The sequence below is a fragment of the Peromyscus maniculatus genome, chromosome 6 (genome assembly GCF_049852395.1).
Source record: "Peromyscus maniculatus bairdii isolate BWxNUB_F1_BW_parent chromosome 6, HU_Pman_BW_mat_3.1, whole genome shotgun sequence".
In the NCBI taxonomy this organism is placed as follows: domain Eukaryota; kingdom Metazoa; phylum Chordata; class Mammalia; order Rodentia; family Cricetidae; genus Peromyscus; species Peromyscus maniculatus.
In genome coordinates this window covers 40,754,841-40,768,666 of record NC_134857.1, presented here as the reverse complement: position 1 = coordinate 40,768,666, position 13,826 = coordinate 40,754,841, and the positions used below count along the sequence as shown (strand labels likewise).

The 13,826-nt window shown below is 41.9% G+C and overlaps 1 long non-coding RNA gene across 2 annotated transcripts; it reads right to left on the bottom strand.

Moving 5' to 3' along the window:
• Nucleotides 1–265: 265 nt before the first annotated feature.
• Nucleotides 266–13,395, bottom strand: LOC121830148 (uncharacterized). 2 transcript variants are annotated; one of them, XR_013052068.1, is made up of 3 exons: nt 13,225–13,395; nt 856–957; nt 266–734 (listed from the first exon to the last, which is right to left on the bottom strand). It is a non-coding gene; the product is annotated as an uncharacterized LOC121830148 (long non-coding RNA). The 2 variants fall into 2 exon arrangements; XR_013052069.1 differs by lacking the exon at nt 13,225–13,395 and adding an exon at nt 1,883–2,229.
• Nucleotides 13,396–13,826: the final 431 nt, after the last annotated feature.

Here is a 13,826-nt window from a genome sequence, read left to right as displayed (position 1 = left end):
TGTACACAAAGATGCTTTACAGGGTTTTGATCATTCATAATTTAAAGCTATGATCACTCCTAGTAACATTTTTAAAAACTGGTTCTTTATCAGTACAGCCTGTCATATTGTAAGAAGGATAAAAAACATCCCATTTGCCCTGGGATTTAAAGTCTAAGCATAGTTCAAACATAGTTGAGTATTTAGCCTAATGACAAAGTCTCGGTGAGTCAATAGGCCTGGTAAATAAAAGCCATAGCTGAAGAACCAGAGCTGAGAACAGAGAGACAGTTTGGTAATTTGTTTATTGCCTATAGACTTTGGAAAGTTATAAAAATTAACTCATGTATTCATTGTGAATTGAAATAATATAAGATTGATACATCTAGGTATAATTAATTACTAAAGCTGTTGGATATAGTTCTGCTGCTAAGCACTTTTAACTAAGTCCTAATTGAGATACTTTCAAGCAGATATTATTATTATCTATTATTTTTGTATAATACATGTTCAACAGGATGTGTTATCTTTAATGAGATACAGTTCCAACACTGAGCTGTGTAAGTTGTGGGTTATTACTAATTTAAGCAACATTACCAGTGTATGTCATTTTGTTGGAACAGGAATATACGTAAGTCTGTAAAAGGCAGTCAACAGTGACCACTTCAAGTGGGAAACAGTGAACTCAGAGTGAAGGGGCTGACGCTCTGTGCAAAGATCTAACAACATTCTTCGGATGGCTGAATTTCGTGGACCTGGATAACATAGAAAGGCCTAGGTTAGCAAGGAAGGATGGGAGGAAGGGAGGAAGGTGGGGGAGGAGGGAGGACAGAAAGGAGGACAAAGTTGGGCTTGATACACAGAAGGTGTGATTACCTGACATTTCCAGAATAATGACATCCTCTTTGGGGGACAACTATACGATCAGTACACACAAGTTTATAAAAGCAGGCTTTCCCTGTCTTCTTTCTTTTTTTTCTGGTAATGATAAGGAAGTAAAGTTTGAAGGATGAGAGACTCTTCATTAGGCATCCTAAGATTTCACTAAATAATTCATAACTGACATGGGTATTGAAGAAAGTAATGATCAATAATTTTTTTCAGGCACTAGGGATGGAACCCAGGGCCTCCCAGAGGCTGTGTGGTGCTTCCCCCGCCCCCGAGCTTAACTCAGCCCCAAGATGGTGATCAATGTTAAACATGGGATCTTTTCTTAAGAAACTTTGTCCTTTATGATTTTGGGTCCACTAAGAAGGGACTCAAGGATCAGGTGAGAGTGGACAGTGCTCAGGCCATAGCGTCTGCAAGGATCCCAATCCTAGAGAGATTGGTTTTACTCACCTGATGGTTCCAAGTCACAATGACACTGTATCCAGCCCTGGCCTGGCAGCTGAGTCTATGAAGGTCTCAGATGGAATGAGAACCAGTAAGACGGTACAGGCCAGCTGTAACCATTCCCAGATCATACGAGGTAGGGGCTGCCATTCTCAGTTTAGTGCTGAGGGGTGTGTATGTGTGTGTGTGTGTGTGTGTGTGTGTGTGTGTGTGTGTGTGCGCGCGCGCGCGCGCGCGCGCGCGCGCAAGTACCTGTGTGTGCATGTGTGCGTGCATGTGTGTGTGTATGTGTATTTTTGTGATCAGAAATGGGGCTAGTGAAGCAGATCTACTCTGGTTTCTAAGTTTTATTTAAGCTTCAGAATTACACATCTGATTTGTTAAATTTCTTTCTTTCTGCCCCCCCCATATAAATACATTTTTAAATAATATTTTTATTGGTTATTTAGGAATGTCACCTTATGAATCCCAAACACACTCAATTCCCAGTCCTCCCAGGTCCTCCTCTAAAAAAAGAAGAAGAAAAAGAAAGAAAAAAAGCATCAATTTGTGTTGCCCATATACTCACTGGAGCATGGTCAGATTCCTGGTGGCCAGCCCCTTAAGGAAAACTGAGTTCTTCCTCACCTGGACCACTTCCAGAAGCCATCATTTGTGCAGAGCTACACTTCAGCATCCTTATCGAAAATTTTAAGAGTTATCTTTGATGGCTTTCTGTCTAGGCTGTTACTTTTTGTTGGGGTAGGTTGGGGTGGGGGGTAGCAGTTGTCACAGAAGCCTTTTATGTCTTTCTTCCTCAACGGAGTCTATTTATATTCACACAGAACAGAGCATGCATATTGTATTGTGGTAAACTCACAAAAGAAAAGAAGGGAAAATTTCAAAATGTTTGTCAATTTTTTAAATTGAAAATAGATTCTCCTCTCATACATCTGGACCACAGTTTTCCCTCCCTCCACTCCTCCCAGCTGCCCCCACCTCTCCTCTTCCCCAGATCCTCTCCCCTCCATTTCCTTTTCAGAAAAGAGCAAGCCTCCAAGAGATGACAGCCAGACAGAACAAAACAGGTACAATAAGACAAAGCAAAAGCCCTCATATTGAGGCTCGACAAGGCAAATCAACAGGAGGAAAAGAGTCCCAAGAGCAGGCAAATGAGTCAGAGATGCACCTGCTTCCCCTGTTAGGAGTCCCAGAAAAACACCAAGCTAACAGCCACAACCCATACACAGAGTACCAGGTGCAGACTTGTGCAGGCTCCTAACAGCACACCTGAAAGCTCTAGAGGAAAAAAAGTAAGCATACTCAAGAGGTGTAAACAGCAAGAAATTATCAAATTCGGGTTTGAAATCAATAAAATAGAAACAAAGAGAACAATACAAAGAATCAGTGGGACAAAGAGTTGGTTCTTTGAGAAAATCAACAAGATAGACAAACCTTTATCCAAACCAAAAACACAGAGAGAATATCCAAATTAATAAAATCGGAAACAAAAGGGGAACATAGCAACAGACATCAAGGAAATCCAGAGAATCATAATGAGTCATTATGAGAATCATAGTGGAGCCATTACTTCACCAAGTTGTTAGATTTCTAAACTGGGTCACTCTACAAATGACATTAGACAGGTCTCAACAACCTCATCAGTTCTTTCTCTTCCTTCTTCTCCTCTTTCCTTTCTTTCTCCTTTTCTTCCATCTGTCTGTCTGTCCCTCCCTCCCTTTTGCCTGCCTGCCTTTTCTTCTTCTGTCTCAGAGATAGATTTTTACTATGCAAAGAAGGTGTCCTTAAATCCACAATTTTCCTTCCTTAACCTCCTAAATGCTGGGATTGTTGGATGTGCTGTCATGTGTGGACATTCTTTTCTTTCTTTCTGAACAAAAGGACTTCCCATGACAGAAACGTATTTCTCCCTCTTTCATTTAGATTACTAAAAACTGGAATACAGTAGTTGTAAAATGCCTGTGTGGGTGATTGCTTGGCTGAGTGTATAGTAGTTGTACATGTCTGTGAGAATGATTGGTTGTCTGCTTGTGCAGTAACTTTGTCTATGAGGTGACTGCTTGACTGAGTGTAGTCTATGTGTTTTTATCTATAATATGTAGAACCTGGGGTCAAATGTGATATCCTGATAAGACATCCATTATTTACCATCGCACAAGACAGGGGACTCAGTATTAATGACAGTGAAATAGCTAACATCCATGAAAGTTCTGGTGAACCGGGCACCACGCCACACATCACAGGATTCAGTCTTGACACCGTCCACTTTTAAATTCACAAAGACTTACATTACTGTCCTTTTTATTTTATTTTTAATTTTAAAAATAATTTTTATATTTTATATGTATGAGTGTTTTGCCTGCTATGTGTGCCACATATGTGCCTAGTGCCCATGGAAGAGAGAAGAGGGCATTGGATCTCCTAGGACTGGAGTTATAGATGGTCATGGGTTGCTATGTGGATTCTCTGGAAGAAAAGCAAGTGCTCTTAACCACTGAGCCACCTTTCTAGTCCTTTTGTCTTTTTTATACAGTTGAGGATATAAGCAATAAACACATACACACACACACACACACACACACACACACACACACACATATATCAAGGAACTTGCCCACAGTAATAAAACAGTAAAAGAGAACTTTTGAAATACCCTCACAAATATTATACTACATTCTTAAACCCAAGGAAACCCCAAACCTTAATATACTCTTTATATCTATTGTAGCTACATTCTGGCAGTTTTATCTATGAAGATAAGCTGTTTCTGGTTGGTAAAGGATGCCTCTGAGCTATACCTCCCTCGTACATGAATTATCTCATTGAACTATAAACCTAAGGAAGACTGAACCCAGATGACTCCTTAGCATAATGCAGTCTTGAAGCCCCTTTAGGATCCTCTAGGCAGATTTAGCGTCCACAAGAACGAGCTGCTTTCCCTCAATCAGAGTTCAGTTGAAACTGTGAGTATGTAGTCCTGGACGCCCACTAGGGAAGGAAACCAGTATTTATCTATGGGGCTCAGCCTCAGAGATAAGGGGCGGTACAGGTTGGGCTTTTCTTTCCTAATGGTTGGCAGAAGTCCAATCAAGTTGCTGCCAGCATTCATAGCCGGAGGTTTAAATAAACTTCTGGGGAGGGGGACTGAGTCACAGAGCAGGTGGAATTCAATAAGTAAAAGACCACACACCCTTCTGCTCTGCCCAGTGTCCACAGCCTGATGGCAGCAGTCCCTCTGGCTGGGGTTAGAATTGACCTCTCTTGGCTTGCCATTTCTGGGAGGAACAAAAGGTGTTAATATAGTATAATAACAGTTCAGTTTGGACTGCTTCATCCTCCTCCCCCTCCACACTCTGATATGCCCATGAGTCAGCATCGAGATACAGTTAGATCTGAGTTAGCCAAAGAGAGAGTATCCTGCAGCTAGTTAGGGGTCTGGAAAGTGTTCATGACACCTTGTGAAGTGAACACAGCTGCTCATAAAACAGTGTCCACTTGAAATACACATGGTAAAGGACGAAGTTCAATGACACCAAGTTAACCACAGTTACTTTGGAATGGTGGGCAGATAGGAGATTCCTCTTAAAAATAAAAAAGACTTTATTGTTTACTTGAATATCATCTGCTGAGTGGCCACTATGATTGAGGCATAAGTTCTCAGTAAGTATTCTGCCTTTTAAAACACATACGAGCTTGACCATGGTGGCACCCACCTGTAATCCTAGTACTTGAGAGGCAGGGAGGGGTAGGAGGTTCCCCATAAGTTCAAGTTTACTTGGTGAGTTCCAGGGCAGCCAGGACTATGGAGTGAGACTCTTGTCTCTGAATATGCAAAATAGAAATAAGTGAATACACTTCCTATGACATATGACTGTTTCTATTATAATAAAAATAATCTATTTTTTCAGACTACCTTATAACTCTTAGGAATTTACCTCCCCAGAAGAAAATTTAATTTGCATGAAAATTCTAAATTTAAGTACAGTGTGGTGTGATCAATGTATAGACAGATTAACTACCACAGTGCATTTATAGAATACTGTCTTCTAATCAACATTTTATTTAATCTTCAATAATTTGCCTTAATAATGAGAGAAATGCAAATTCAGACTTTGTCAGTTGGGATTAAAATCCTTCATGCCTTTTGTTTAGCTTTTAAATCCAAACAGGAACCGGTAAATGAGATGAGTAGATTGCACTGATGAAATGTTCCTGCCTACAGAATACAGATGTGCTTGTAGCCCCTGCCTCCGAATACAGCCCTTCTGTTCCTCCTAAGCCCTGACACCTGTCTCACTGGTAGGCACGTTGGCTGCAATGGTGGGGAAATGCACTGTGGGGTACATGTATGCTAATGCTAGTGCTCAAAGAATGGAAGGAAATAGACCTCACTATATAGACAGGATGAACTGAGGATGAAGCCGGATGTCAACAGGAATTTTACATTGTCTGTTAGGCAGGTGGCATTGGATATGGGGAGAAGAGAACTGTTGCTGAGAACCTTGTGAGGATGGAAATGGTAAGGGTTGGGAGACAGATGTGTTCTCTTAGAAACCAAGACTGGTGAACCTGGGAGAGTGTCCTGTGTATCTCTTCAAACATGTCCTACTGAGCTTCTGTCGTATGCCAGACTACAAACCAGCATCAGAGGTACAAATGTCTTTCAAGTGGCTTTGGTGGTCAAGCAAGAGTAGCCTTTCGTAGACACAGACACACCGTACTTAACAACAGGAATGTGTTCCGAGAAATGCATCCTTGTCATCTCGGTGACAAAATACCTGAAAAGACCAACTTAAAGGAGAAAAGATCTAATTTGATTTTGGTTTCACAAGAGTCACATGTTCACTGGGGTTTGTGGTTTCTGTGCCCGGGGGAGAACCAGGATGTGGTGGCTGGGGAGTGCCGTTATGAAACAGAGCTGCTTACCTTGTGCGTGTGTGCATATTCTAGACTTTGTGTATGAATGGGATTGCACAATATACATACAGCCTTTTGTGTCTACATCTTTTACTTAGCTGGTTTCCAAGGTTTATCTATGTTGCAGCATATATCACAACTTCTTCTTGGGATCAAAATCATGTTTTACATTATGAATATATGTAGCACATTTTATTGATGCATTCATCATTTGATGGACAATTCAGGTTTTTTTTTTTGCCATGGTGAATACTGGTGCTATGAATATTAAATTATTTTTGAACAACCACTTGTCTTATTTCTTTTTGTTATTTTGAGACCTGGCCTTGCTATTCCAGGCTAGCCTGGAATTTGTGGTCATCCTACTTTATGGGATGACGGGCACAACTATCCCATCTGACTCTAGCTGCTCATATTCAATTAATACATAAGAGCACCTGCTAAGAGCTTGAAGTTCTAAATATTTCCGTCTCTACCAAAGAACTTGGAGCTCTCACTGTGCCATCTCTTTAGGGCTGTCCTCAAAAATCCAGGTAAGCTTTTTGAAGACCATCTTGCTTCATCTACAGGCTCTGGAGTGGACCCATTTCTGAATCCCAACCTCATAGCTTTGTGGTCTGAGAATACTTCTTCATCCTCTCTAAAATAGTGCTTACACGGTATATGCTATGATGGGTGGTGGTTGCTTTACAATATTATCTTAGTACCCATGGGTGCTCTGCTCTGGTGTTCTGGACTGTCTTGAAAGGGAGAAAATTTCTGTCTTGACACAATGAGAAGAGATAATCTCAAACTCTGGGCAATTTTCAATAGTTATCAGTTAATTGGAAAGTTGCCTAAACTGTCTTTTAAAGGAAGGAAGCATTCAAAGTGGTTGTTTAAAAAGAGCTGATACAGAATATTTGAAACTGTATTTTTGCTCTTTTAGGTTTTGTTTTGGAATGCATCCTCTTCTCCCTGTGCCCTTCTCAATACTTCTCAATAGACTCTCCTCTCAGAATCCCATTGATAACAAACAGCCTCTTTGTCGTTGTTTCGGGCAAGGTCTTACACGCAAGCCTAGGCTAGCCTGAAAGTCACTGCAATGGAGCCCAGGTTGGCATTGAACTCATGGCAATCCTTCTGCACTGGTCTCCCAAGCACTGAGATTCAGGTGTGAGTCACTGTACCAGTTAGTCTATCTTAAAATTCTCTTCCCTAAACTATACTTTTTGATTGCCTCATCCCTTAAACCTATCCAAAGTCCAACAGTCTCTTTCCTTCTAATACTCGGTCTGCAGTCTCCCTGAAACCAAAGACTGTGACATTCTGTTGTTCATTAGAGTGAGCACTGCTGTAGGGAGGAGGACCCCAGGATGCTAGGACCTTTCAGGGTGTAGGAATGCCAACAGGAGATGGCAATCTTGAGATCCTGATTTCAGCCCCTGCATTGGAATAGCCTCAGATCAGGAGCCTCCCCTTGGTTGAACGTTCACCTTTCTCATTGACTTGTACTAAGCACTTGGCTCACAGGAGGTGCTCAGTAATAATACTTGTTGACTGGATTAAGTGATTGGGTCAAGGCAAGGTGACCTTTGAGGTCTTTGTAGCTCTATGTAAAACTCTAACGTCTCTGACAATCAGAGGCGAAATGCTGAACAGAACATTGTAAGTTTAAAGATCTCACACATTACTTTCATCTTATTCTTTACTTTGCTTGTCAGAGGAAAAAAAAGTTTTGTTTTTTGAAAAAGGGTTTCTACTATGTATCCCAGACTGGAACTCAATGTGTATTCCACGCTGGCCTCAAACTCAGAGAAACCCTTCTGGCTCAGCCTCCTAACTGCTGGGGATTGCTGGCATGAGCCATCATACTAGCCTAAAATATTTTTTTGGAAGGGGAAAAACTGGAATTCTCATGAAAGGAGATACAATATAGTTACTCCTTTGGACTCCAGACTCCTTGATGGTCTGTCTGTCAGTAGGCTGCTAATGAAAACTATTCACGGGCCAACTGTGCTGATTGGAAAATCCACAGATGTGACCTAGGGTACAGGATATCCAATAAGGATTTTCCAAAATATTCAGAAAGCAGTAATGAAGGTGAAATAACACACTAATAAATATTTGTTGATTGATTAAAGGACATGAAATACTGGATATACCTCTGATAAAAAATATCTCATAGTGCTAAGCTTATGTATCAGGAACCAAATGGGTATCTTGATTCAATTAATGAGTAACCTCTCTTCAAAAATCCTAAAAGAAAAAGTTGTGATATAAAGTGAGTCACAGATCAATACTAAAAAATAGTGAAATAAAACTATGTAACTTTTAGATGTAAGAGAAAATCTTCATGACCTTGGGCTAGGCAAGGAGTTTTTACATAAAATATCAAATGCATGAGCCACTAAAAAGGTAGTATATTGATCTTCTTCCACATTTACTTTGTAGAAGACACTCTAAAGAGAATGAAAAGACAATCGTAGTGGAATGTGGTGGCACAAACCTATAATCCCAGCATTTAGGGGGCTGTGGTCGGAGGACTGTTTGGATTTGAGGTCAACTTGGGCTTCATATCAAGTTCTAAGCCAGACTGGACTACAGAGTGAGATCCTGTCTGGAACAACAAATAAAGTAATTTAACATAAAAGATAAACAGCCCAGTAAAGTTAAACAAAAGTACATTTGTTGGCATGAGTAAAGAAAAGAAACAGACAAACAAACAGACAGACAGACAGTTATGTCTAAATGCTGGCAAGGATGCAGAGCAACTGTACTGTCACACATTCCTGCTAAGAATGTAGTTAGAGTCATTTTGGAAAATAGAGGCAGTTTCCTAGGACTCAGCCATCTCCTCTTAGCTATTTACCCGGAGATATCAAAATTCTCCTCACCCAGACATTTATGTCTGTTATATGTAACTATCAACAACTGGGATCTTCCAAAGTGTCCTTTTGTGGGTGGATAGGTGAATAAGCGAGTCCACCCACACAATGGTCTATTCATCAATACATAAGAAGGCATTATTGAACACACAATGGTATGACTTTCAAATACTTAATGCTAAATGAGAGAAGTCAAACTCAAAAGCTGGGTGTGGTGGCATAGGCCTGTAATCTTAGCACTAGGGCCTGGAAAGCAGAGGAGAAGTTCAGGGTCATCCTCGACAGCATATGGAGCTGGAAGTCAGTCTCTGGGCTGGGTAAGACTCTGTCTCCAAAAACACCAAACAAAGGTTGGAGAAAGAGGAAACTGCTGTGTGGAGTTGAAGGTGAGGGTGAGGGTCAGCTGGGAGGTTTCACTCCAGAGAGTAGAACATCAATGATGGCGTTCAGCTGGTAAAGGAGCTTACCCTGCTGAGTTCAAGATCTGGTACTCATCCAAAGGTGGAGAGACCTGACACCACAGGGCTGTCCTCTGACTTCTACACATGCATTGTGACATGGCCGGGGTGTACGCACACGTGAATGCCCCGTCCCCACAACAAGAAATGCATGAAGAAAAGGAAGAATCAAGTATAGGGATAAGAGATTGCCCTCTATTCTGATTGTCATGAGCTATGTAATTTTTCACATTTGTAAAATGTACAGAGTTGTATGCACGCATAAAACAGTCAATACATTGTGTGTGAGCTAAAAATACTTTTGCAAATAATTGAAACAAACAAACAAACAAAAAAAAACCGCTAAGTCATCAAAGACCTACTCTTGGTTAGTCATGAAGCTTTGATTTTTACCAAGGGATAATCTTGCTTAGTTAACGAGCACAATACATATAAATGAACATTCAACCCATATCATATTTGCAAAGTAGAGTGACCCTTAAAGACATTCCAAAGATGAAACATCTCTATCCCTGGCCTTTTCTAATCAAACCACCTGACACTCAAGAGCCTATGATTGCAGAACCGCCCAGCCAAACAGTTGGTAACACCACCCTCTGCACTTCTCACCTAAGCAATATCGTCGAGACCTCAGGCACGTCATCCCTCTGGGTGAGCTTCACCTTTGACAAGCTGGAGTTAGTGTTCATTTCTTTCCAGTTCAAATCCCATCCATAACCTCATGGTCACTTATTGTTTAGGAATTAAAGGTCTCCTTAAGAGTCTTTTGCATCTTTGCCAACCTCCTGTCTCGGTTCTTGCTACTGCTTGTCCCTGTGCCACCCCAAGGCTTCCTCCAAAGACGTAGGAAAGTGAAGTGAGAACTTCGAAGCTGGCATTCCACATGCAGCTTCTTCCTCTCTGTTCTTAAAATACCACTCACCTGAAACTTCTCAGAGCCTCTGAGATAGTCACGGAGACTCTGGCCCAAGAAGGAGAAGTTTTTTTTGTTTTGTTTTAAATGTCTGTGGGTGACTTCCAAAGTTTATCATATGGAGTATTCATTAGCATGCTGCTGGAGTTTGTTGCCTGGGTAAGGAGTCGGTTTCAGAAGCCTAACGGAAGTCCCAGTCAAACTTTCAGGCTAGTGGATCTTTGTTCCTCCCTCCCTCCCTCCCTCCCTCTCTCCCTCCCTCCCTCCCTCCCTCTCTCCCTCTCTCCCTCCCTCCCTCCCCACCCCCACCTACTGCCACTGTGGATAGTAAGGCTTGCTATGCCAAACTTGCTTTTCTGCAGAAATTACCCCAGAAATGGAGCTGAGATTCCAGGGCTCGTCCTTGAGGGGAGTCTCATCCAGGAAGACAAGCGGAACCAAGAGGCCCAGGAAGACTACCATTTGGAAGGATGGAATTCACAGCAGATTTGGAGGAGAAACAGAAAGTAGTTCAGCAGATTGTGGACACTGTCTCTCTAGTACTTTAGAGAAGAGGACTGGGAACTGAAGCAAAAGATTTAGTGCTGAACACTGGAAATAGCCATGAAGAAGAGGGCTGTCCTACCCCAGATTGGAGAGATTTCCTCCATCATTCAAGTCCTAATAACACCAAGACTCCCCCACCCCCCCCTTTTTTTAAACATAGTGTATTTTACAAGTATAGTGGTTTGCACCTGCAATTTCAATACATGTGACGCCCAGGCTGGAAGATGACTGTGAATTCAAAGCCAGTTTGAGCTACATAGTAAGCTTCAGGCCAGCATGCTGCTACACACAACTCCTTTCTGCTGTTTTCATCAGCTTGCCTCCTAAAACATCAGTTACCTTGGAAAGCCTCTGCCACAGCTAAGGGAAAACTAAAATAAAGGTGGTCAGGAGGGAGGCAGGACCAGGCCTTCTGAAGTCGGACGTATTCCTTCTTAAGATGGTCATTCACTGATTCTCAAACCTTAGCATTTCAGCGGAAATGTCAGCCTTCTGTGTCGCCTCATTTACACTCCCCCTAAGAAAGCCCTCTTTCCGTAAGAGCCATGTCAAGTCCAAGCAGCCTTCTTGATACACACGTGTCTTTTCACGAGCCTCTCGAGTTCAGTTTCCAAAGTCAGAAGTAATATTTTCTGATTCTAAATAGAAAATCTAACTAAACATGAAATCGAGGTAAACACAGTTTAGTCCTGAATTGCCAGCTAATGCCTACTCACACAGAAGAGCATTTTAGAAACACTCATCTGCCCCAAGTCAATGATGTATGGTAACAGTTCTGCTCTGACCCTCAGCAGAAAGCCTCGCATTGGTATTCCAAATTCCCTGGGTCACTTCAGTGACTGGCCTCAAACAATGCTGAAGACACGGGTCTGGGGCCAGACTCCTTGTGTGCAAATGTCATCTCTATCTGCCAAGCTCGTCATAAATACTGATTTGAAGCAGGCAGAACGCTTGCCACAGCTCAAGCACAGACCCTGCTCAGTGCCATTAGCTGTGACTCAGGCCATGCCATGTGCTCTGGGGCCTGACACATAAAATGGTCCCTGTGCTGCAGCCAGTTAGCAAGAGGCACTTACACACAGAAGAACATCGTTGGGGTAATTGTACAGCTAATTTCAATGATATGATCTGTTTGCCTTTCAATGTCCCTGATAAACATCACACTTTTGAGCTGGGCATAGTGACTCGTGCCAGTAATCTCAGCACTCCAGAAGCTGATGCAGGAGGATTGTCATAAGTTTGAGGCCAATCTAGGCCATACAATTAGCTGGTTAGTCTGGGTTACAGAATGAAACTCCATCTCCAATGAAAAACAAAATAAAAAAAAAAAACAGAAAAGAAAATATGTTTTTGTTAAATTCTTAGATCACTTAAAACTCTTAGAAAACCAGAACCCGGTCTTTAAGTTAAAATATGATAAATACAGACAAATTTCTGGTTGTTATTTACTTGGTTTTCAGGTTCTGTGAGACAGGAGCTTGCTATGTAGCCCAGGCTAGGCCCAGATGTACCATCCTCCTGCCTTAGCCTTCTGGGCACTAGACATGAGTCACCATGTCTGGCCACTGGTTTTTAATTCTTATTTTATTCTTTGTTTCAGCTGCCTTGTCAATGCTTATGTTTAATTGGGTAGCAACTAAGGAATAACACTCATTTACAGAATCAGAAGAAAACCAATTTTGACAGTGTTGCTGTATGGTAATTGTACTAGTTCCAAAATGGGGCTAGAGAGACAGCAATAGGATTGCCAGTAAATACACCTGACATTAATTTAAGGATCGTTTTGGCTGGGCGGGGGTCATGCATGCCTTTAATCCCAGCACTTGGGAGGCAGAGGTAGGCAGATCTCTTTGAGTCTGAGGCCAATCTGGTCTACAAAAGCCAGTTCCAGGACAACGAGGGCTACACAGAGAAGCTCTGTCTCAAAACAAACAAACAAACAAAAAACCAAACAAACCAAAAAACCCACAAAGAAAAGGGTCACTTTGAGTCACTTGCTTTATTTCTGCTTGACTCTGACCTGTTCAGGGTCTTTCTGTTACAAACTGGAGGAGAGCACAGCATCATGTTACGGAAGCAGCTGTTAAAATCGCACTGCCACGTTCCAGTCACACTCTATAGAATTACATTGCAGTGAGTATGCACAGCACACATGTTGGCCTTGCCGAGCATTCCCCAAGCCTGGCAGGCACCAAGTGCTACCACTGACCTTTTATTTCTGTGTCTTGTGCTGCACTATGCATCGTACAGCTAAGGCCTCTTCAGAAAGCTGATGAGTCCATACTTCCTTTTTCACATGCCCTGGAATGGTTAGGTATCCATAAATGACTAGCACAGGCTTCCCAGGCCAGAGGGCCACCAAGGAAAGACCAGCTTGTAGTTCTACATGAACTGTGGACTTTGTCATGCGTCATCATGACTTTGTTATTAGCATCAGGTTTTGCTTTTGTTTTTTACAGCGCTGGGATCAAGGTCTTGTGCATGCTAGGAAAGCACTCTTCTGCTGTGACACATTCCCAGGCCCAGAACAGGGATATGGTAGAGAATGAAAGAGTATATCTAATTGTGTTAAGTGTTAGAAATAGATCCTGGATACATTAGCATGTGGGATCAGCACACATAACAGAATGAACTCAATATAAATCCACTGTTATGGTTTCTGGGGCCCTGGGGAGGACTTTGAAGCAAAATATTTCAGCATCTCTCTTTCCTCACTGCTGACTTAAATTTCATCATCATTGATTCATTCCTTTGGATTACAACTTCTCAGTCAGGCATAATTTGTGGCCAGAGGATGTTTGCTACCGTCTG